The sequence below is a fragment of the Rattus rattus genome, chromosome 1 (genome assembly GCF_011064425.1).
Source record: "Rattus rattus isolate New Zealand chromosome 1, Rrattus_CSIRO_v1, whole genome shotgun sequence".
NCBI classification, from domain to species: Eukaryota; Metazoa; Chordata; class Mammalia; order Rodentia; family Muridae; genus Rattus; species Rattus rattus.
The window spans coordinates 110,087,053-110,110,614 of record NC_046154.1 but is presented as its reverse complement, the minus strand read 5'-3'; the positions used below and the strand labels follow the sequence as shown (position 1 = coordinate 110,110,614).

At 46.4% G+C, this 23,562-nt stretch overlaps 1 protein-coding gene across 1 annotated transcript in view; it reads right to left on the bottom strand.

Moving 5' to 3' along the window:
• Ankrd6 (ankyrin repeat domain 6) overlaps nucleotides 1–23,112 on the bottom strand; it is a 142,577-nt gene extending 119,465 nt beyond the window's left edge. The window contains exon 1 of the mRNA XM_032904838.1: nucleotides 23,026–23,112. The gene's annotated coding sequence lies outside the window, so the exon portion shown is untranslated. The remainder of the gene's footprint in view (nucleotides 1–23,025) is intronic.
• Between the last annotated feature and the right edge of the window lie 450 nt (nucleotides 23,113–23,562).

The window sequence follows — 23,562 nt, the reverse complement described above, 5'->3', positions numbered from 1 at the left end:
GGGGTTGCTCTTCAATCCTCAAAAACCTGGGCAAGCATTCAGAGCCTGCCCCACATGTGGCCCATACATATACAGCCACCCAATTAGACAAGATGGATGAAGCAAAGAAGTGCAGGCCGACAGGAACCGGATCGGATGTAGATCTCTCCTGAGAGACACAGCAAGAATACAACAAATACAGAGGCGAATGCCAGCAGCAAACCACTGAACTGAGAATGGGACCCCCGTTGAAGGAATCAGAGAAAGGACTGAAAGAGCTTGAAGGGGCTCAAGACCCCATATGAACAACAATGCCAACCAACCAGAGTTTCCAGGGATTAAGCCACTACCCAAAGACTATATATGGACTGACCCTGGGCTCCAACCTCATAGGTAGCAATGAATAGCCTAGTAAGAGTACCAGTGGAAGGGGAAGCCCTTGGCCCTAACACAACTGAACCCCCAGTGAACGGGATTGTTGGGGGGAGGGTGGTAATGGGGGGAGGATGGGGAGGGGAACACCCATAGAGAAGGGGAGGGGGAGGGGTTAGGGGGATGTTGGCCTGGAAACCAGGAAAGGGAATAACAATCAAAATGTAAATAAGAAATACCCAAGTTAATAAAGATGAAGGAAAAACAAAAACAAAAACAAAAAACCCTGGGCATGATGTCACAAGGGTGTGGAGGCAGAAGACCAGAAGTCCAGGGTCATCCCTGGCTACATGGCTATTAAAAGTCAGCCCCGGCCTTCAGTTCCTCCTGCCTTGTGTTGAAGCTTTGGCTTCCCTCAGTGGTCTGTACTCTGGGGTATATAAGACAAATTACCCTTCCCTAGGTTGTGTCTGGTCAGTACTGTAACACACCAATAGAAAGCACTCTAGGATTGCTATGTAGAGAATTCCAGAAATAATTTGGACTGGAGAGATGGTGAAGAGCACTTAATGCCCTTGCAAAAGAACACACCCACTTCAGTTCCTAGCACCCATGTCAGGCCGCTCACAGCTACCTGTAATTCTAGCTTCAGGGGCTCTGACACCCTCTTCCAGCATCCTTGGGCACCCTCACGCATGCACACATACATGGGGGCGGGGTTTACAGAAATAAACAGCCCATAAGTAACACGGCACCGTCTCCTACTGTCCTAATCCTTCCTGTGTGGGACAATGTCCCTCTGCTCCGAATATCCCTGCTGTATTCACCGCCTGCCTGTAAGTCACTCGGGTGGCCAGGAAGGTTACCAAGCTGGCTGCTGCAGTACTGCAATGAGTGTACTCCAAGTAGCCTTTCCCTTCCTTTACTGTGTATATGTATGTGCATGAGTGAGTGTGTAATTGGGTGCATGCACGCGAGAGTGTAATAGGGCCTGTGGGAGTACTGGTGCCTATGGAAGCTGGAAGTTAACCTCAGAGGTATTTATTGAAAAGGTGCCATCCTTATACGTGCCACATCAGCCTCTTTGTTCAGGCTCTGGGGAACAAACTCAAACCTCCTGCCTTTGCAGCATCGCTTTGGCACGGGGCTGGGAAACACGCGGGGAAGCCCTTTCTAGACAATTTAGCAACCGTTTTCAACTTTTAAAAGTTCCATCTCGTAACTATGTCTACACAAAGAGTCTGCTTTACAAAACACATTTCACTCGTGTACAGACATAAAAGGCACGAGGGCAACCAGCTAGGAGGCTGCCCTGCTGGCAGGAGGCACAGAGAGACAGTTTCACTCAGAAAAGCTGTGAGAGAGACCAAGAGTAATCGATAAAAAAAATTTTTTTAAAGGAAGGAAGGCAGAAAAGAGGAAAGACAGCTATGATGTGACACCTGGTTTCACTCTTTTCTTTGATGTCTTCATTGTTGGCAACAGACCAGGGTCCAGGGTGCTAACCCTGCATGTTTTGATCCCATGCAAACCAGCACAGTTGTTAACAGGCTCGGCTGAAGTAAGTGAAACTGTCTACCGCACCAACAGAAATTACGGTGCAGACGATGGCCAGAGTGAAAGCTGCATGTGCTTAACCAGGAAATGGATTGACTGTGCACACTTGCGACCCCAGAACCCAGGAGGTGGAGGCAAAGGAATCTAGAGTTCGAGATCATCCCTAGCTATACAGAACATTCAAAGCCAGCCTAGCCGACATAATCACTGTCTCAGATGGACGGTGAGGGGCTTTGGAGATAGCTTAGTTGGTAAAATGCTTATCCTGCAAACACAGACAACCAAGTTCAATGCTGAGAAGAGCATAGATGGAGAAAGGCAGTTGTTGCGGTAAAAATAAAAATAGATCGGTAGCTACTGGTACCTGTGCATTCCCACTCCGTGTGGATCTGCAGGAGCCTCGAACTCTGGCTGTCTCTCTGCCAGCCGCTTTCTCACTCTGTCCCCTAGGCAGATTGTTACCATACCTGACACACACATCCAGTTCCATGCGCCATTCTGGCAAGGCACCACGCCATGCTAGCCCCAGACATTTTATAGCCACCCTCTCCAGGCTGTCTCTCTGCCCACCAGGAATTTTGCCAACATCTTCTGTAGCCAGGTAAAATCAAAGTTCCAGAAACTTGTAATTTATCAATCAGATTTATATGTTAAATTCTCAATCCATAATACATCCACACAATAAATTCACTGCCAATTAATAAAGATAGAAACTGTCCACCTAAACAAGATAAAATTGACCTAGTCCACCTGTATCTGGATCATCCTACTCCGTTGTCACCATTTTGATCCTCCCGCTTCTCCTCCTCCATCTCCTTCCTAGACACCCCCCTCCCCGCGCCTACCCTTCCTTCTCATCCAATGATCATTGCCTTATCCTGGACCTGCCTTACTGCATAATGACATCATCGTACAGGCAGTTGTCTGGTGCCTGAAGGCCAACCAGTCTGACCTAACCAGTGAGTACTAGGTCCCAGTTAAGTGATCTAGTCCCAGAGAGAGGGAGAGGGGGCAGGAGGAAGAGGGAGAGAGAGAAACATACACACACACACACACACACACAGAGAGACAGAGACAGAGAGAGAGACAGAGACAGAGAGAGACAGAGAGAGACAGAGAGAGAGGAGAGATCTCAAAACACAAGGATGATGTGATGATGGCTGGAGGAGACCTCTGACCTCCGTAAGAACACACATTAACATGTACTCACACATATGAACACAGACATATACGCAAGAAGAAGTGGCAACTAAAACTTCTAAAAGTATGACAGACATATGCTTTTAAGTAAGTTCTCCAGACCTACAATGGCAATTGCATACTAAAAGGCACAGGCAAGAGACAAGAAAATGTGTAACATGTCTGAATTTGAGAATAAAATGCCAGGTTAGGAGAAAGAATCTGCTCGGAAGTTACTGATTTGAAAGAAACGCTAAGCCGGGAGGTGGTGACACATGCCTTCGATCCCAGCACACGGGAAGGAGAGGCAGGCAGATCTCTGAGTTCAAGGCCAGCAAACTGAGGTCCAAGACAGCCAGGGCTACACAGAGAAACCCTTAGGGGAAAAGGAAAGAGGGGTGGAGAGATGGCTCAGTGGTTAAGAGCACTGATTGCTTTCCCAAAGGTCCTAAGTTCAAGTCCCAGCAACCACATGGTGGCTCGCAACCATCTGTAATGAGACCTGATGTCCTCTTCCTGTGTGTCTGAGGACAGTGACAGTGTACTCATATAAATAAAATAAATCTTTAAAAAAAGAAAAGAAAAAAGAAAAAGGAAAGAAGGAAGGAAGAGAGAAAGGGAGGAGGGAGAGGGAGAGGGAGAGAGTCAGTCCAGTGAATTAAAAAAAAAAACAAAAACCAGTACAAAGCGCTCACTCAAGCACGCAGAGCGGGTCAGTCAGTTAAGGAAGTAGCAGACATGTCCTTCCTCCAGGGAGGTGGATCCCACTTCTCTGCACAGGGCTGGGTAGTGTCCTAGTTTGTGTCCCTGTGGCTTTGATAAAACAATGATCAAAAGTAATTTGAGTGAGGCAAGAGGTTTTTTATTTTAATTTTTATTTATTTAGTGAGTGCTTGGCTTACAGGGAAGCTAAAGTGGGAACTCAGGGCAAGAACCTAGAGCGTGAAGTAAAGCAGAGGCCAGGCATGAGTGCCCGTTGTCTCGCTCTTAGGCCCCATACGTGGGATCCAGTGACTACTGGTTGGACTTAGGGTTGAAGGGACGTGGCCAGGAGGCAGGGAATGCTCAATCAAACAACAACAACACCAAACCAAAACCAAAACCACAGGGCACTGGAGGGATGCGGGGTTAAGAGCACTGACTGCTTCCAATTCCCACCACCCACACGGTGGCTCACAACTATCTGCGATTCCAGCTCCTTTGGCCTCTAAGAGCTCCTGCATTCATGTTCAGATACCCACAGGCAGATACACACATCTATACGCAGTTTAAAATAATAACAAAACCAATCAGTTTTTTAAAAAACATATCCCAGATAAGGGGCAAATTGTGGATTAAAATGCTGGCAGTAAACAAGACTGTGCCGGCTAGTTTTACAGCAACCTGACACAAGCCAGAGAGTCATTTGGGAAGGGTGAAGCTCAACTGAGAAAATGCTCCCACCAGACTGGTGTGTAGGCAAGCCTGCGGTGCATTTTCTTGATGGATGATGAATGTGGGAGGGCTCAGATCACGGTGGGTGGGGTCGCCCCTGGGTCCTAGCGCTAAATGAAAGCAAGCTGGGCAAGCGAGTGGGCGTGGCCTCTGCTTCACTTCCTGCCTCTAGATTTTTGTCTTGAATTCTTGCCCTGACTCCCCTCAGTGATGAGTGTGAACTGAGAACTGTAAGAAGAAATAAACCCTTTCCTTCCACAGGTGGCTTTTGGTCAGGGCATCTTAGAGCAACAGAAACCCTTGGACTGTGAAATAGCTACACGGAGCACCCAGCACTGTTGGAACCACACCGAGTACCCAAAGCCTCGCCGCTACAGCATCTGCGCGCCTGCTTCAAGACAAGGTCGACCTGACTGCCTGACGTTGTCTGTGCTATTTTAGCATCAAGAGCTTTACGCACACACCACACATTATAAATGGATGTTTCCTGTGCATCCTCTTCTCCCTCTGCAATTGACTTTCGGGCTGAGTATAGGAGTGCGGAGGTAATTATCAGTTCTAAAGAAAACACAAAGCCCAAGGGACTAGCACCAGGGCCTCATTATGAAAGACAAGCCCCAGACAATAATCATTTTTCTTAAAGCGAAATAAATAAATGTTTAACTAGGGGACAAAGGGATGGTGGTGGGGAGGGAGATGCTAAGAAGGGACAAACAGGAAGAAACAACTTTCAAAGAACTTTTTTTTACAAAATGATATGCTACATCTTAAGAAACCATCAAACTCCTCAAAATATGATTTTAAAAAATGTAAATGGCCAGAGAAACACTATAGGTTATCCAGAAAAGCTATAAAATTCAGGGAAATAGAATAAAATTGGAAGCAAAATTCCAAGTTCAAAAGACAACGTCTTTACGAGCAAATCTTAGGTGTTTGTAAAGACTATTAGTGGGGACTCGATTCCTGCCATACAGATTGACAAAGCCTTCAGACATTTCCCTGAAGTTTCTTCTCACCTTTAAATAAAAGATTATAGGTAACATAGACGGTTTGACCAAACTAAGTAAAATCACCGAGATCTGAAGTCCCAGAGCAACAAAGGCAATCGCCACTGGTGTTGAACTAGGTAGTAACGCCTATTGCTGGAGAAGGCGCATGTTCTAGTCAGAGCACAGAGAGAAATGAAGCTGGAACTGAGCTGGAGGCTCTGCCCGATAACCCAGCTTTCACAGAACTTGAAGTAACTAAGACAAGGTTGCTGGGGGAGACAGCATTAACAGTCTCACAGAGCTGCATACTTACTGCATACTTACTGCATACTTACTACCAAACTGCCAAGCAAGACGGACCCACTGGTGTGAGTGTGGTAAGTCTGGTATAGGGGTAACCAACCACATTCATGTGACTGAATGTGAAGCCTGCCCAGAAGGATACAGTTCACATGGTGCCATGCAGCTGGTCAAAAGCCCCTGGCTGGGGAGGTTATAGGCCTTAGTGGAGAAGCTATATTCTTCTCGATAGACATTCTGTGTCCACCTAGCTGCTAGGGGAGCTTCTTTTGTAGAGGGGAGTGGTTACTGCAGAGGCTCACAACTGGTCAGAATGCTGAGAACAAGGAACTAATGAATGCTTTGCTAAACCGAGACATCTATGCCACCCACCCACCCACCCACAAAATTCAGAAAATATCACAAAAGAGGAGGTAGAAAGGCTGGGTAGAGCTCAGTGGCAGTGTTCACCGGCATACATATGGCTCTGGGCTTGCCCCCAGAGGAAAAAGAACCGCACATGATGACCCCGGGCACCTATGATTTTTGGAAGCATCTCTGTTCGTCAGTAATGTCTACTGGGGGAAGCTGAGGAAGTAAGGAAGGCAGAATGTAAGCCCCACGGCTGTGAGGAGAGCCATTAGCATTGAGTGGACTGGATGGTCTTACGGCTGTTACACTTTAAGATGTGTTTGAAAGCAAGAGAAAAGCTTCAAACTGTACTTCAAGTCACACACCTTCGGTACACACCTCGAAGCTGCGTGCTGTCTAGCAGAGGATTCTGAGACACTGTCCGCAGACCAGCCTCAGCCTGCCCTGCAGACACCGGTGAAAGAGAACCCTTTTGCAACCACTCCAATCTAAGACCCCACTTCCAAGGTGCTTACGGCATTATGAGAGTAGGCAGAACTCTGAAGTCACTAGTCCATGGCCCTTCCATCTTGACTTCTATCTACTATACAAGTCACTGCCAAACACAGCCCATAACTGGCTGTTAGAGTCTAAGCACAGAGAGGATGCCCAGTACACAGTTGAGAGACCGGTTAAGATAACAGGCCATCTACCGAATGAAAGTCAGGATTCACAGTGAGGGAGATTGTGTTCTGCAAATCAGGCCAAGGCCAAAATTGAATTGTCTCACTAATATTACATTCAGGAAGACGTTTTTGTTGTTGTATTTATAAATAACACATCTTGTAAATTGATAAATATTAACTAAAATGTAGTTTTTCTATTAGACTACATGGCATGGGTGAAGTTTAATTGACCAACCTTAATTCAACAAGTGTTAAAACTCTGTTCATTGAAAAGAATCATTTAAAAGTCAATTAGGGGTTGGGGATTTAGCTCAGGGGTAGAGCACTTGCCTAGCAAGCAGAGGTCCGTGGGTTCGGTCCTCAGCTCCGGGAAGGGGGGAAAAAGTCAATTAGGACTCTTCTATGAAAAAAAAAAACTTACAAATTCCTAATTTGCAAGCATGTAAAAACTTGAAAAGAAAAATGTCCTCAGACAATCCGCACAGATAGAAGCAAATGATTAAAAATATATAAAGCTGGGTATGGTGGCACATACCTGTAATATCAGCACTTGGTAGGTGGAGGCACGGGGAAACCAGAGTTTGAGGGCAGCTGAGGATATATGGCAAGTTCAAAGCCAGCCTGAACCTCATATTGACGCCATCTTCCAAACTCTTCAGACTGACTGACTGACTGACTGACTGACTTCCTTCCTTCCTTCCTTCCTTCCTTCCTTCCTTCTTTCCTTCTTTTCCTTTCTTTTTTCCTCCTTTAGTTTTTTGTTTCTTTGTTTTAGAGTCTCACTGTGTAGCTCTCTGGCTGTCCTGGGACTTGCTCTGTAGACTGGGCTAGCCTGGAACTCAGAGATTCACCTGCCTCTGCCTCCTGATTGCTGGGATTAAGAGTCCAGAGACTGGGCTAGAGAGATGGCTCAGTGGTTAAGAGCACTGACTGTTCTTCTGGAGGTCCTGAGTTCAAATCCCAGCAACCACATGGTGGCTCACAACCATCTGTAAAGGGATCTGATGCCCTCCTCTGGTGTGTCTGAAGACAGCGACAGTGTACTTATATACATAAAATAAATAAATCTTAAAAAAAAAAAAGAAATAAAATCTGTGCAGAGACTGGCCAGGTGTGGTGACCTTTAATCCCAGCACGCAGGAGGATCGCTAAGTTCCAGGTCAGCCTCTGGTTTGGCTGGTCTACAGAGTGAGTTCCATTAGGGCAGTCAGGGCTACACAAAGAGAACCTGTCTCAAAACAAACAAATAAGCTCCCAACCCCCACCGCAGGCACAGAAAATTAAAATTAAAAACTTAGAAACGTATGCCTATTCACTGGGCAGCAATACAATCTTTTCTTATTATTTTATTTCATGTGCATTGGGGTTTTGCCTGCATATATGAAGATGTCAGATCCCCTCGAACTGAAGTTGTATAAAGCTGTGATTTCCCTATGTGGGCCCTGAGACTTGAACCCAGGTCCTCTGGAAGAGCAGCCAGTGCTCTTAACCACTGAGCCAAGTCTGCAGCCCCTGCAACAACACACATTCTTACAGATCTGTGTGGGCCCGAGATTTCAGGGCAGCTGGGAAGATGAACGTTCCTTTTGGTCTTAGCAGGCTGTCCTTTTGTTTTAGATTTCACTCTGACTCTCTGAAATTGTTCTTCTTCCTCCTCGACACACCCACAAATACACTGATGAAATCTCACACCCCTTGGCAGCATTCCCTGGCTGCCTTCTCAGTCCCCACAATTCCTTCATTCCTTCTCTGCCCCTAAAGTCAAGGTGTGCCCTGCCAGCAACCCCTCTGAAAGCTATACAGACAGAATAAAATTGAAAGCAAAGTTGAGAGTAAACCTCCCACCCCCCAAAGGAAAGTTACAAAGTAGTTTAGATGGAAGCAAGGTAACGTTCTAGAAAAGGTGTTATTAACACACAAAGAGTCTTGGCAAACCGTGGCAGGTTACAAATGAATGCACAAGATCACACGATCTTTTCCTGTGTATCATGTGACATTTCTGCTCTGGCTTCCAAACAAAAGCCAGACAGATGTAAGTGCTTGTAGATAACACTCCAGCACGGTTCAGATTTCTGTAAGGAGGCAAGTATGATCAAGTTGCAGGGGACGAAAGAGGTGTTTTAGCTTACAGAAAAAACACTACTGATCTGTAGAGCAAGTTCTACCCGCCTGTTATTCTAACACAGGACACTTAATCAGGTCAAACGGAAGTGAAGTCCCGGCCAGTGGAAGGAGGTGCTCACACTACCTGATACAATGTCACCACCAGCCATGAGACTCTTACTGAGAAAGATGGCAGCTTTTGAACTTCAGAGACTAATAATCCTCCCCAGGTACAGTTCATAAGACTATATAGTCTGTTATCTCAGACCATGTTCATTATTGAAGGGCTGTGGTTTTATACTTAACCGGTAAGTTGGGCAGGCTGACTTTTATTTCCAGTACCCAAATACAAATATTTTTGCTTCCAAAAGTGGACAAAAAAGGGGTGGAAATGGGGTTGGGGATTTAGCTCAGTGGTAGAGCGCTTGCCTAGGAAGCGCAAGGCCCTGGGTTCGGTCCCCAGGTCCGAAAAAAAGAACCAAAAAAAAAAAGGGGGTGGAAATGCAGTTCAGTGGTGAAGTCCTTCCTTGGCATAATGTCCTGGGTTCATCCCCAGTACACATGTTACCTCCTTTCCCCGCCAAACGCAACCACACACATACACAATCATACCACACACAAACACACAACCACACCATACACATACACAGACACACACAACCACACCACACACATACACAAACACACACACAACCACACCACACACATACACGCACAACCACACCATACACATACACGCATAACCACAGCATACACACACACAACTACACCACACACATACAGACACACACACAACCACATCATACACACACACACTACACACACAACCACACCACACACACATACGCAATCACACCACACATATACACATATACAAACACACACACAAACACATCACATACACACACACACACACACACACACACACACACACACAACCTAATGAAAGACTGTCTACAAGGAAAGTCAGGTGCAAACATGAGTTCAGGTTGCTTTCTGTTTACTTGCCCTATCTTAATATTATTATCTGAACTAAATAATGGTTTCTATTTGTTTTTTGAAAAAGTCATAAGGCTTTCAACTTGATTAAATATCACGTTAACATAGAAATATTTAAAATTTTCATCCCTTTTCCCTAATAATTTAATTTCTGAAAATCGACTTTAAGGAATTAGCTAATAGAATGTAAAGTATTTGTGTACATACAGTTTCAATGTTGTTTTTAAAATAGCATTCCAAGCCAGGCAGTGGTGGCAGCTGCCTTTAATCCCAGCACTCGGGAGGCAGAGGCAGATGGATCTCTGAGTTGGAGGCCAGCCTGGTCTACAGAGTGAGACTCCACAGAGAAACCATGCCTTGATGAACCTAAACAAACAAACATGGAAGAATCTTTCTAAGTGTTCAAGAAGAACATCGTCGCAAAGGACACTGAGTTATTAAGGGACTGATGAAAGGCTGCATAAACTTAAGGCCTGGGTGGAAGGCTCAGCGGCAGAGGGCCTGGGTGTGAGGACCCGTGCCAAATAAGTGTTTTAATCCTAAATTATGAGCACCAGCTTTGCAACAGATACAAGGCGATTTAGTGTAGTGCTTCTTAACACTCTAAGGCAGCACTATTTAGGCACGGCCTGGGGAAACTTAGAGGAAGGGGAGAGGAAGGAAGGAAATGGGTGTGGGAAATGGAGAATGTTTCAAGGTAAATTAAATTGTCCCCTCAAAATACAAATACAAGGCCTTTATTGAAACTCTGACTTCCGGTACTGCAGTGTGACTGTCCACCGGAGACAAACCAATAAAGCACTAATGAAGTTAAAATGAGGCCTTGAGGGAGGGCCCTCTTCCACTCTGACTGGTGATATTGGGGAACGCAGACTCGAGCTATGCAGAGAAGACCATGCCAGTATAGACGAGAGGATAGCCTTCTTTTCGGCAAGGAGAGGCCTCAGAGGACACCCTGAGCCTAGCCTGGAACCTGCACTGTGAGAAAGGAAGCTCCTGCTAGTTCAGCCTCCTGCTCTGTGACCAGCAAATTAATACGGACAGTGTTAGGCTTATATTCTGTGATAAACACCATGACTAGAAGCAACTTGGGGAGAAAATGGCTTATTTCAGCTTACTACGTACAGTTCATCATGAAGGTGGAAGCTGGGGGCAGGAGCTGCTGCAGAGGCCATGGAGGGGTGCTGCTTACTGGCTTGCTCATCATGGCTTGCTCATCATGGCCTGCTCAGTCCTGCTTTCTTAGAGAACCCAAAACCACCAGCCCAGGGATGGCACCCCCCATGGTGGGCTGGGTCTTCTAATCAAGAAAATACCACATAGACTTACCTATGGGCCAACGTAGCGGAAGCATTTCCCCAACTGATGTTCCCTGTTCCCAGATTATCCTGGCTTGTGTCAAGTTAAGTAAATAAATCAATAAATAAATCTCATCTGGACAGGCAGTAAACTCATGGATTAAAAATAATCAGAGGGGGTTGGGGATTTAGCTCAGTGGTAGAGCGCTTGCCTAGGAAGCGCAAGGCCCTGGGTTCAGTCCCCAGCTCCGAAAAAAACAAAAAAAACAAAAAAAACAAAAAAAAAAAATAATAATCAGAAAATATAACAAAAACATTTAACAACACTAAACAATGCACACTTAGTAGGATTATAAAACATATAAGGAAATGATGACTGGAGGTTAGAATCATGCAGGCTGACATGTATGTATCAGTGATAGAGGACTTGCTTAGCATGTTAGAGGCCCTGACGTGAATCCCCCCAACAGGGATGCCATGGCTCAGCGCTCACTCCTTAATCTTAAGAAAGCTCTCCAGGCCACAAGTCACTCCTTAATCGATGCGCTCGACCTGTGATCAGTGGCCAATTACAGGCCTCCTTTCAAAGCTCACTGTACGTTCACTCTTAATCTGTCCTCCAGTTCAACACAGGGTGGCCATGTTTGCGTAACTGAATGTGTAACGAAGAGGGGAAAAAAGGCAACCTCAATGTGAAAACTGACTAGGACGTCTATAGTTATACAAGGAAAAGCTGAGGGCCGGTGAGATGGCTCAGCGGCTAGAAGCTCCTGTGGCCAACGTCCTGAATTTGATCCCCCAGGACCCACATGGTAGGAGAGAACTGTCCTCTGACATCTACCTGCTTGCTATCGCACACCATATCCTACCCACCATAACGTAAATGAATGTAAAAAACATGGTTTTCTGAAGAAGACAGACCTGACTATGAGAATGTTGCTTCTGTAAATGCTGGAAGATGGCAGGCAAATGGTCACCCAGAACAGATAGATAAAGAGAGTTTATCAACATAAATGAGGAAAGCAATTGGGAGCTTTTAGATGTATTTTATTTAACTGTGTGCATGCGCCAGTCCAGCTCTGATATGTTTTAAATGAAGAAATTACAAGGGCTAGGGAGATGGCTCAGTGATGAGAGTGCTTGCTACACAACTCTGAGGACCAAGTTCAGATCCCCGAACTTAAAGGGTTGGGGGGCTGGGGAAGACTAAGTCTCACCACCAAGCTCGGAGTTTGACTGAGAGACTGAGAAAAAGTTGGAAGATGAACCAGGAGGATTCATCGGACCTCCACATGCACGTGCATACGCATGATGGGAAGGAAAGGAAAAGAAAAAGGAATTGTAGCAAGCTAGCTATAATTCCCGCGATCCCAGCACTCAAGAAACAGGAGCAGAACAATTATCACAAGTTTGAGGCCAGCTTGATTTCTACTGTGAAACTCTGCCCCAAAACAAGAAAGAGACAAGGAAACGGTGAAGGGAGGAGAGAGGAAAGGGAGAAGAGAGGAAGAGAGGGAAGGAAGGGGAGAGGCACAAGAGATAAATGGAAGGAGGTATGAGGAAGGGAGGGAAGGAGAGAGGGAAGAGAGAGGGAAGGAGGGATCTGGGAGGGAGGACGACACAAACTTCCCACTGGAGGAACCATGGGAGCTACTTCACGACCCTGAACACACAGAAGATGAAAATGTTGGAGGCCTGATACAAACTTCAAACGGACTGTGAAGATTCACCAGGGTCTATCAAGGATGCCAGGGCGTCACAAGTTCTCTGCTGAGAAAAATTCTGTTCAAACCACTCTTAAAAAGTAAAACAAGTCGGTCCTGAAGGTTAAGGTCCTTAAATGACAGTGTACTGAGTCTTTCTGCCTCTCCATTTCCACACAGTAAAGGGATTTTGTCAGGAAAATGTACCTGCCTGAGAGCAAGGACAGCTCTGCCCCTCCCCCTACGAGTGTCCATGCAGTTCCCTGAGACTCCACTCTCACTATATAAAATGTGGTGGTCGGGATGGGGAGGATTGGGGTCTCCGTGAGGACAGCCTGCAGCTCCCAGTGGAGGCAGAGGGTGAGCTGTTTGCAGACCAGAGTGGTAGTTTGTTGAGCGAGAACAATGTCACTGTGACTCAGACCCATGGGAGCAGTGGGGTAATCAATGAGGCTCAGTCTAACCCACCAGGGCCGGTAGCTGGCAGAGGGCACAAAGGCTGCCCTCAGACGTGAAATCAGACCCATGCCTCGCCGGCAGCCAGCTCTGCTCTCCTCTCTTTAAAGTCAGCCAGGTTTTCATGAAACAGACTCCTGCGAAGGGCATCATTATTGTCTGCTTTCAAGAAAGGCAGCTCAGTCAGGTTTGAATGTGGAGACCTGGCTTCTCAGATACATTACTAAGGCTAACTACAAGGAAACCACTTTTCCTTGTGCTAATTACAAGGAGGGGTTGGAAACAGAACAAATGCCTCAAAAAAAAAAAAAAAAAAAAAAAAAAAAAAAAAAAAAAAAAAAAAAAAAAGGGTACTCCACTTTCGGCGGAGGGACCAGGCTCTGCAGAGAGCAGTCTGCATCCTTGCTCAAGCGAAGCCATCCACTCCGCCCTAATTAATAGAGTCTGGCAGCTCTGCACAGGGATGATCTCAGAGCAGCTTATAGTCAATATCGGGCTCTCCTCCTGGATCAGAACTATGGCACAACACTCTCCTCCCACAACCCCTGGTGTTGCTTTTTAAATGCAAAACCCATCAGGTATAATGTGGCTTTTGTTTGCTTAGATTTGGGGAGCACTCTGAACGAGTCCTCCATCAACACTGATCAGAAAGACGCCTTATGAAACTGGGGTGCTGACTTCCGCCCAATCCAGCTGGCTGGGAGATGCAGAACAGAGACTAGATGTTGCTTAGGATTTATTCTTTTTTTTCTTTAAAAGATTTGTTTATTTATTATATATAAATACACTGTACCTGTCTTCAGGCACACCAAAAGAGGGCATCGGATCCCATTACAGATGGTTGTGAGCCACCATGTGGTTGCTGGGAATTGAACTCAGGACCTCTGGAAGGGCAGTCAGAGCTCCTAACCACTGAGCCATCTCTCCAGCCCTATTCTTTTATTCTTAGAGTAAATGCCCCTGTGTTAAGGTAATTCCAAAGGTTGGGTGGGAGAACATGGTAGCAAGGAGCACAGAGGTTTGCAGCCAAATTGGGCAGGATTTTAGATTTTATTTTCAAACACATAAAAGCATGGTCCTGCATGAGGCAGCCAGTAAACTGTTAGCACAATGTTCCTCACCAAAGGAAGAAGAAAATGTGTCAAGTTAGAATCTAAAAAAGTCTGAGTCCCACAGAAGATCCAGACAACCGGTTCTGCTGTGTCGTCAAAATAATAGATATTCTTTTTAAGGATAATATGATGTGTTCCACATGGCTTCTGCAGGGCTCAGTTATGGAGAGCAAAGAAATTCTAGTGTTTAAGAGAGCAGCTCTAGTGGGGGAAGAAGAGGAAGGACCTACAATTACCATTTGAATAACAATAGACAATAACTAGCAGTTAGAGAACCTTCCGGAAGGAACAAAATTGCAAAGGTATTCCCACCTTCCCAACAATGGCAGGAATTTGAATTCTGGTAATTTTTATCATATATCAAATATTATGTGATATTAATAATAATGATAATTAAATATTAAGTACCTCACTACTTAAAAAAAAAAGCCTTCAATAATCTGCCGGCTAAAGGGCCCTATGAAGTCACTGTGAAATCGATTCCCTTCTCTGTCTCCCAATAGGATGCTAACTAGCTCTCAGGCCTTTATTAGATGACAATGTTTACTATATTTAGTGTGTAAAACATCAGGTTTTACCTCAGTGGGGTAGGTAAGATACAAAATGCTGCCACTCGCCAGGGCCTGGGAGAGCAGGGGATGTTCTCCAGAGATGTTCAGCAGGCCCTGCTCCACTGAGCCATATCCCCAGCCTGCACCCAGCCCCGAAACAGAGTTTCTTTGTACAGCAGTAACCATATGTGTAGTTTTTTTTTGTCTTAAGGTTTCTATTGCTGGATGAAACATCACGACCAAATTGGCTTGGGGAAGACAACCGGTGTACAACCCTGGACTGCCAGAGTGGGGGTGACAATGACCACAATGACCTGAGGTACTGTGGAACCATCAGTCAGGAAAATACCCTACAGACATTCCTACAGGCCAATTCAGTGGAAGCATTTTTTCAGTGAAGATATCTTCCCAGATGCCCCTAGCTTGTGCCAAGTTGGCATGGAAATGACCCCGCACAGCGTGTTTCTTGGGTTCCACTTTTTTATTTCCATATTGTATAAAAACCCAACAGATACAAAGAGGGTTCCCACTGTCCATTACTGATTGTACAACTCTTCCAGGTTTTGATCAGCACCCAGAAGAAAACAGAAGACCCCACGAGCAAGCCAGGCATCAGGCAGCACAAAACCCAGGACTAAAAGCATCCCAAGTATCGGTGGCAACTCACACTGTTAATTCCAGTCCGCCGTGCAGAGACAGGCAGATCTCCGAGTTCAAGGCCAGCCTGGTCTACAGAGTTCCAGGACAGCCAGGGCTATGCAGAGAAACCCTGTACACTGGTTGGTTTTGTCTGTTAAGGAGCCTCAGTTGAGGAAATGCCTCCATGAGACCCAGCTGTAAGGCATTTTCTCAACCAGTTGTCAAGTGTGGGAGGGCCCAGCCCACTGTGGGTGGTGCCATCCCTGGGCTTGGTGGTCTTGGGTTCTATAAGAGAGCAAGCTGAGCAAGCCAGGGGAAGCAAGCCAGTAAGTAACATCCCTCCATGGCCTCTGCATCAGCTCCTGCTTCCTGACCTGCTTGAGTTCCAGTCCTGACTTTTTTGGGTGATGAACAGCAATGTGGAAGTGTAAGCTGAATAAACCCTTTCCTCCCCAACTTGTTTCTTGGTCATGGTGTTTTGTGCAGGAATAGAAACCTTGACCAAGTCACCCTGTCTCAAAAAGACAAGAAACAAAAAAACAAACAACAAAGAAAACAAACAAAAATCAAAGCATCAGAAATGGTCAAACAGGGGGGCTGGAGAGATGGCTCAGTGGTTAAGAGCACTGACTGCTCTTCCCGGGGTCCTGAGTTCAAATCCCAGCAACCACATGGTGGCTCACAACCATCTGTAATGAGATCCAATGCCCTCATCTGGTGTGTCTGAAGAAAGCGACAGTGTACTCACATACATAGAATAAATAAATCTTTAAAAAAAAAAAAAAAGAAAGAAAGAAAGAAAGAAATGGTCAGTCATCCTTTGCTTGTGAAGCACCCACTCAAGCAGTTCTTTACGCTCCAACTCTTCGACATCCATTCACTTTGATTCTGACTTTTAAATTTAATTTCTTGAGACGAGGTTTCTCTCTAACACTCGTGTGGCTGAGGATGATCATGAACTTCAGATCCTCACAGGCAGCCCCCTCCCCCCCCGCATCCCCCGCTCCTTCCAGTGCTGAGTGTGAACCTTCTGGCCTGATTTTCAAAAGGTCTGGATCTCCTAGGCTAATATTTCCAGAACTTGCTCACTCTTAGCTTTAAGAGGTCCAACGTTCTCTGACGCGTCCGTACCAACTTCTTTCCTGTGGATTGAGGGAAGCAGCAGGTGTCTGCATGAGTGATTTAACTTAGGGGTAAACCTGCTGTTGTGCTCAGAGTGCTGCAAATTCTGTCACTGGGTACTGGCCGAAGGTTCCCAGCTATGCCATCCAGTGGGTAAGATGGCAGTGATGCTGGAAGCAAGAAGCCAATCGGGAGCTGCTATAATAACTATGTTTAGGGCAATAAATAGTTTTTTAAAAATTAAACAGGCAGGGAGCTAGATTTGTCCAACAACTATCACTATCAAAGCTCTGACCCACTGTGTCCCTGAAATCCCCACCCAGGGGCTGACCAACTCCCAACGGCACCCGGCCCCAGACCCAGCATATCATTAATCCATTAAGTCAAGCAAGAAAAGCTCTCTGGCCTCCCAGACTTGTGGAAAACCAGAACATAATTTACCGTGTGCCTCCTGTCTTCTTTACTGGGAAGAAGCATTTCACATTAGATTCTTATAAACTCAAGACAACACCAAAGGAATCTACATTGAAAAGCGGTGCTAAGGGCTGGGGAGATGGCTTAGTGGTTAAGAGCACTGACTGCTCTTCCAGAGGTCCTGAGTTCAATTCCCGGCAACCACCTGGTGGCTCACAACCATCTGTAATGAGATCTGATCCCCTCTTCTGGTGTGTCTGAAGACAGCGACAGTGCGATCATATACTTAAAATAAATAAATTTTAAAAAAACAACAACAACTTCTCCTTGGCTGACTGGGTACCAAGATCTTTTTCACATGTCCCACATTTAACTGTCAGGCGCTAGATAGAGCTAAATGGGGTTTCCTGGAGCAAATTTACTTCATGCAATTAAGAAGGACCAAACTATATAACTTTAGTTTCCTGTAAAAAGCAAGTAAGTAAAAATGACACTTATATTTTATGAATACGTGACACAGCCCATGCCAAAGTCGTGTTTGGAGCTGAAACAAGACTCACACTACCGCCTGCCAGCAGTCTTAAGTAGCTTACACTGTGATGATAACGTTTAGGAAGCCACTGAGACATGCAGGCTCTTGTCCTGGCCTAATCTCCCTCCTCTCGCCTTCTTTCTTAAACGTACGATTCTCTATGGTCAGATGACTGAATAAAGCCAATTTTCTTCAGTCACTAATAAGTACTTGAACACAGATGGTTTAATCTCATTTTACTTGCTCACAGAGCACTCATGATACAATTATGTCCTATATGAAGATGTCATCCACACCTACACTGTGAAAACCGAGTGAGTGAGTATGTGTGTATGTGAGTGTGTGTATATGTAAGTGAGTGTGTGTGTGTTTGTATGTGTGTACGTGTGTGTATACATGAGTGTGTGTGTTTGTGCGTGGTGTTCTTTTTTTATTGTTTTCTTTGGTTCTGTGCGGTCTGTTTTGTGTGAGTTTTTGGTGTGTGTGTGTGTGTGTGAGAGTGTGTGAGAGTGTGTGTGTGTGTGTGTGTGTGTGTGTGTGTGTGTGTGTGTGTGTGTGTGTGTATGTGTGGCTTATTTGGTCTTTTGGTGTTTGGAATATTTTTGAGATAGGGGCTTTTTCTGTGGCCAATCCTCTCAATCTTCCTGCTTCAGCTCCCAAGTGAAGTCTAGCCTGTATTACAAAAGACTCATCCATCCATCCATCCATCCATCCATCCATCCATCCATCCATCCATCCATAGCTGCCTAGGCTGGTACTCCTTAAATTCAGGGAGAGCTATGTACCTGGCTCGGGCCAAGTGTGGTAACCCTCCACACTCTCTTCTGCCTTAAACTTTTAGGCCACAAATTCAAGACAGCTCCATCACAAAGAAGGAAGCGCCTTGACTCTTGACTGACCTGAAGGAGAATTACCCAGGAAGAGAGCTGGCCAGCCCGAAATAACCAACTTTACTAGACGAATACTCCCCTGGATTAGGCCACTGAGTTCCAGAACTGTTTGTTACAATGCACAGCATGCATGCCTGGGCAGAAGAGTTTAAGTACAATGTATTTAAAGGGCTTCTAACATGAAAGTGGATAGAGAAGAATCATATATGTAAGAAAAGCCTGCAAGTTACAATTTTACCATTTTGGATAAGTAAAAAAGAAAGAAAGAAAAAAATAAAAACATGGAGAAACCGGGTTGGGATTTAGCTCAATGGCAGAACACTTGTCTAGCAAGCGCAAGGCACTGGGTTCAGTCTTCAACTCCGGGAGGGGTGGGGGGGAACATGGAGGAAGTCGATGTCTTAGCCTCAGAAACACTGTGCTTAGGTAAATTCTATGTGGTGCTTCACACTCTAACAATCTGCGAATGAAATGCTCCCTTAACCATGTCATACTGAAAAGAGCAGAATACACTGTACAAATACTGTGAAACAAAGAATAAACCAAAGGCAACCTCAGAGTTAAAGTATCTGTCATTGGGACAAATTACCTAATTTCAGAGGCCAGCCCTCCAGCTCTGTGGCCAAGCACTTGCCGAGCACAGGGATGCCCTAGATTCAGTCCCCAGCACAGAGAGTGGAGGGTTCAGCTGACTTTCATCTTTTTACTGGAGCCCCCAGTAAATAACACAGACACCTGCCTTTCAAAAGGAGCACGCGGATGCTTTCCAACTCTTCCCTGCCCTGCCTGGGCTCGAGGAGATGGTGGGAGAGGCAGATGATGTCACCCCGGGTTCTCTGGCCACCCTACACTGTCCCTGAACTCAGTGCTCTGCTACAGTCTGGGATCACAAACAGAAATGTTCACCCTTAAATTTTATTTTAAAATACTATTAAGGGAAGAGTGGTATCATCATATCATAATCTCGAAAATAAAAAGAAACAACTTCAAACACACCATCGGATTCCCAGAGCTCAAACCTTCTCAGCATGTTCTCCCTGACTGCCGTTAACCAAAACCGATTTTCCGTCCCTGTAAATCTGACTGCTCCAGGTCTGACGCACAGAGTCTCAGAGTCTGCACATCACTGACCATATTCCAGTTAGGAGTGTTAGTCTGGACCCTGGCTGGGTATTCTGCAGCTGTAATGCACAGGAGTGACCTCTCTAGTACACTTAACGAGCTAAGTGTACTAAACACGTGGTCCCCGAGTGCTGAACCCAGCCTAAGCACTGAATCCCACGCCTTGAATCCCAGCAGCGGAGTTTGAGGCCAGCCCAGGGTGGCGGGATGGAGAACACAGCTCTGATTCTGTACCTACGATAGCTTGTCTTTGCAGAGCTGTGTTTCCAGGGCTGGCTGTGACAAAGCGCTATGGAAAATTTGCTGCGGAACAGGAAATGAGGAGTAGTGTCCTGACCAGACACAGGACAGGCACAGGCATCCTGCTAGTGACTGGCTACTTAAACCTAACAGAAGCCAGGCATGCTGAGGCCTCCATCTGTCATCCAGACAAGGCACTGAGGAAGGACGACTGCCATGCTGGGAGGCCGGCACTTACATAGCAACACCCTGCCTTTACATAAATAAATATAGGGCTGGAAAGATGGCTCCGGGGTTACAGCATTCTCTGCTCTTCCAAAGGAAGAGCGGCCACCTGCTCACAATCATCTATTCCAGTCCTTTCTTCTGATCCCCATGGGTAGCGCGTGCACACACACACACACACACACACACACACACACACACTCGCACACACGGTGCACAGATTTACACAAAGGCAAAAACACCCACATACATAAAAATCTCAAAAATATTTTCAATTAAGTGAATATAACTTCTACATGCATCATTATTTTCAAGTGGAATCTAAATAGATAGTTGTTTTCACCTATCCACTCCTACCTATTTCAGCCTAAGAATACCAGGACAAACTTCCTTACACAATGAAGATCCCAGGGCCTCTCCAGGAGGCTTTCCTTCAACTAAGACTTCAGAGCTGGCCAACAGTCACTGGAAGGAGGATTTCTGTATGTTGACCTATCTCATGGGGGGAAAAAAAGAACCACTGAAGAGAACTGTGTTTATCCTGAAGAAAAACAATGACCCGGGGAGGGCACAGTAAGGAAAGAGAGTTGTGGGGTAAAGCCATTTTGAAAGATCACTCTCGTCTCAACCCTCATTTCAACTTTCAAAGCTTTAACAATGCTCTCTTGATAGCTGTATTTCTTTTAAAAACTTTTCCTGGAGACACGGGGACACAAATTACTGTTTTCCAAATTCCTAGGGACTCAAGCAAGCTTTTTAAATTAGAGCCTCTAAGTGAGCTGAGGAGTTCTACACACAGACTGAACACGCCCCGAGTCCACCGCAGGTCTCCCGGCTCAGACGGTGAGCTTTCGGTGGTTTTCCGTTTGACTCTGGATATCCTGCTTTTAACTTAAGAACGCTCTAAATTGTTTCGCAAATGCTTGCTTGGACATTTCCCTGCCCAACGGTTCTTCATTTAGAAGAAAAGGGGGACTAGTAATCTGATTGGGGGAGGGGGGAGGGAAGGGCTCCTCAGCTGGGTGATGGGGTACTTGTGTCTGCTAGTTATTCTTGGGTTCCACGTCTCTGAGCAGAAGCTTCTCGAGGTGGAACGGAGGACTTTGGGAATTAGCAGTGTGCCGCGTTGCTAAGCCGAGTTATAGCACAAGCAGTTGGCTTTCATACGGAAGATAGGCTTTGAAAACACAGATGGGCTAAGGGGAATGCTAAGGTTAACATTTGGTGCTTACCAATGTCAAGAAAGGAGTTAACAAATGAGGTTGGGTGTTTTGTTTTAAGGATGGAATTTTGCTGTGCATCCCACGAAAACGTCAAACTGCCTCGGCCTCCAGAAGACTGGAATTGGAGGTACGTACCACCAGGCCTAGCATTTTTGAAATGTATTTATTCTTACTGATGTGCACTGGTGGTTTGCATGTATATCTGTGTGAGGGTGTTGGGTTCACTGGAACAGAGTTGTGAGCTGCCATGTGGGTGCTAAGAATTGGTCCTGGGTCCCCTGGAAGAGAAGCCAATGCTCTTAACCACTGAGCCATTTCTCCAGATCCCTAAGCCTAGCATTTTTATTGTGATGGCTTTAATTCTTTTTTTTTTTAAATCAGCTTTGGTTAGACTTCTGAACACTGTCAAACTGTTTTCTGGTCTCCAATTTTCCTTTATTTTTTTCTCGGCCTGCTCTTTCCCCTCAAGCTGAGAGGGCAGAAAACCCTCCCAATTGTATTATGAATTCCTCGTTCAGTTTTAGATATTTATGTATTGTGTGTGTGTATGACCCATAATACATGATGAGGTCAGAGGACTCAACTTGTACGAGTCAGTTCCTCCCTGTCCCAGCTTCTGAGAATGAAATTCAAATTGTCTGGTGGCAAGAGTCTTTGCCAAATGAGTCATCCTCTGGCCACTGTATTCTTAGGATAAAACAAAACAAAACTCACCATATGCTAAGCACACAGTAGGGGTAACAAAGGAAGTTAATTATGCCAACTACTCACACAACAGCTATTTTAAAGATGAGAAACCGTTACTCAGTGTCCTTCACAACCTTTGAGACAACCTTGCACCTGGGTGTGATTGGCCATTGCCCATTTCTTTCCATAACATTTAGTCTGTACCAACTTAATACACATGGCTACCACCAGCCAAGAGACTCACAGGAAGAATGCCGGGCATGGGAAAACTTGATGCCAACTTCGAGGTTATGTATGACGCTTTCAGTTCACATTTCCAAATATTAAGGCTTAACGACACGGGTTTTCCAGTCACACCTAACTGGTTGTTTCACAACTCAGTCTCATGCCATCAAAGAGGTAAACACACACACACACACACACACACACACACACACACACACACACACACACACGCACCTTACCACCTCGTGAATCCTCTCAGTGTACTGGGGGGGGGGGGAGATTTGGCCAGCTTTACAAAGTTCAATTCTTTTGGATCAGCATAAAGCTCCCCTTCTCTCCAGCTCCCCAAATCTACAGGAAGCGCCACACTTCAATGCCCTAGGCAAGGGAGAGAAGCTTGAAACTGAAAAGCGACGCACAAGGCCCTGAGGCCCCGCGGGACCAGCTGCGCTCCAAACGACCCTGGAAACTGCCCTTGCCCTGGACAGCGGAAGAGTTTGCAGGGCGAGCACTTCCCCACACGCGCGACGTCGAGTGCGCCCGGAGCTAGAGAGCCAGCAAGGAGCGCGGCCCCTGCCAGCGGCGTCCCCTCCCTGTGTCCCTGTAAGCGCTCCCTGAGGATCACCAGCACTCGTAGGGGCCGGGGACTGCCCAGTACCTTTTGCTCCTGCGCCGGCCGGCCGCTCCGCACGGAGCTCGCGGGCCGCTGCGCTCCCTGCCCGCAGCCGCTCGCCCCACGCTCCACCGCGCGTGGTCTAGATGCCTTAGGACCCCGCCCCATATGCCACGCCCACAGGCCACGCCCCACCTGGCTGTCCGCAGGGCTACAGCGCCCCGCAGCGGCCACTGGTCATTGCACCACTGTCCTCCCGAACCGCACATCCAGGCGGTGCGGGATGGCGCCCGCTGGGACTCACGCCACCGGCAGCAGGAGGACCCGCGCTGAGGGCTGTTTCCTCGGCCGCATCAAGCCCAGGCGCATCGAATGGATGGACTGAGCGGGGAGCCAGACAGCCTGTGGCCACCTACAAGCCGACTGGCTGGAACCGATGGAAACCGAGGAAGCTGCTGCAGAGGGTCGGGAATCGTCCCGCCCGCTGCTGCCCAGTGAAGGACCAGCAGGGGCATCAGTCCTCACCCGAGGGTTCCAGGCACGCCTTACATACTGTTGTCTGGAGTGTTTTTGTCTCTCTCT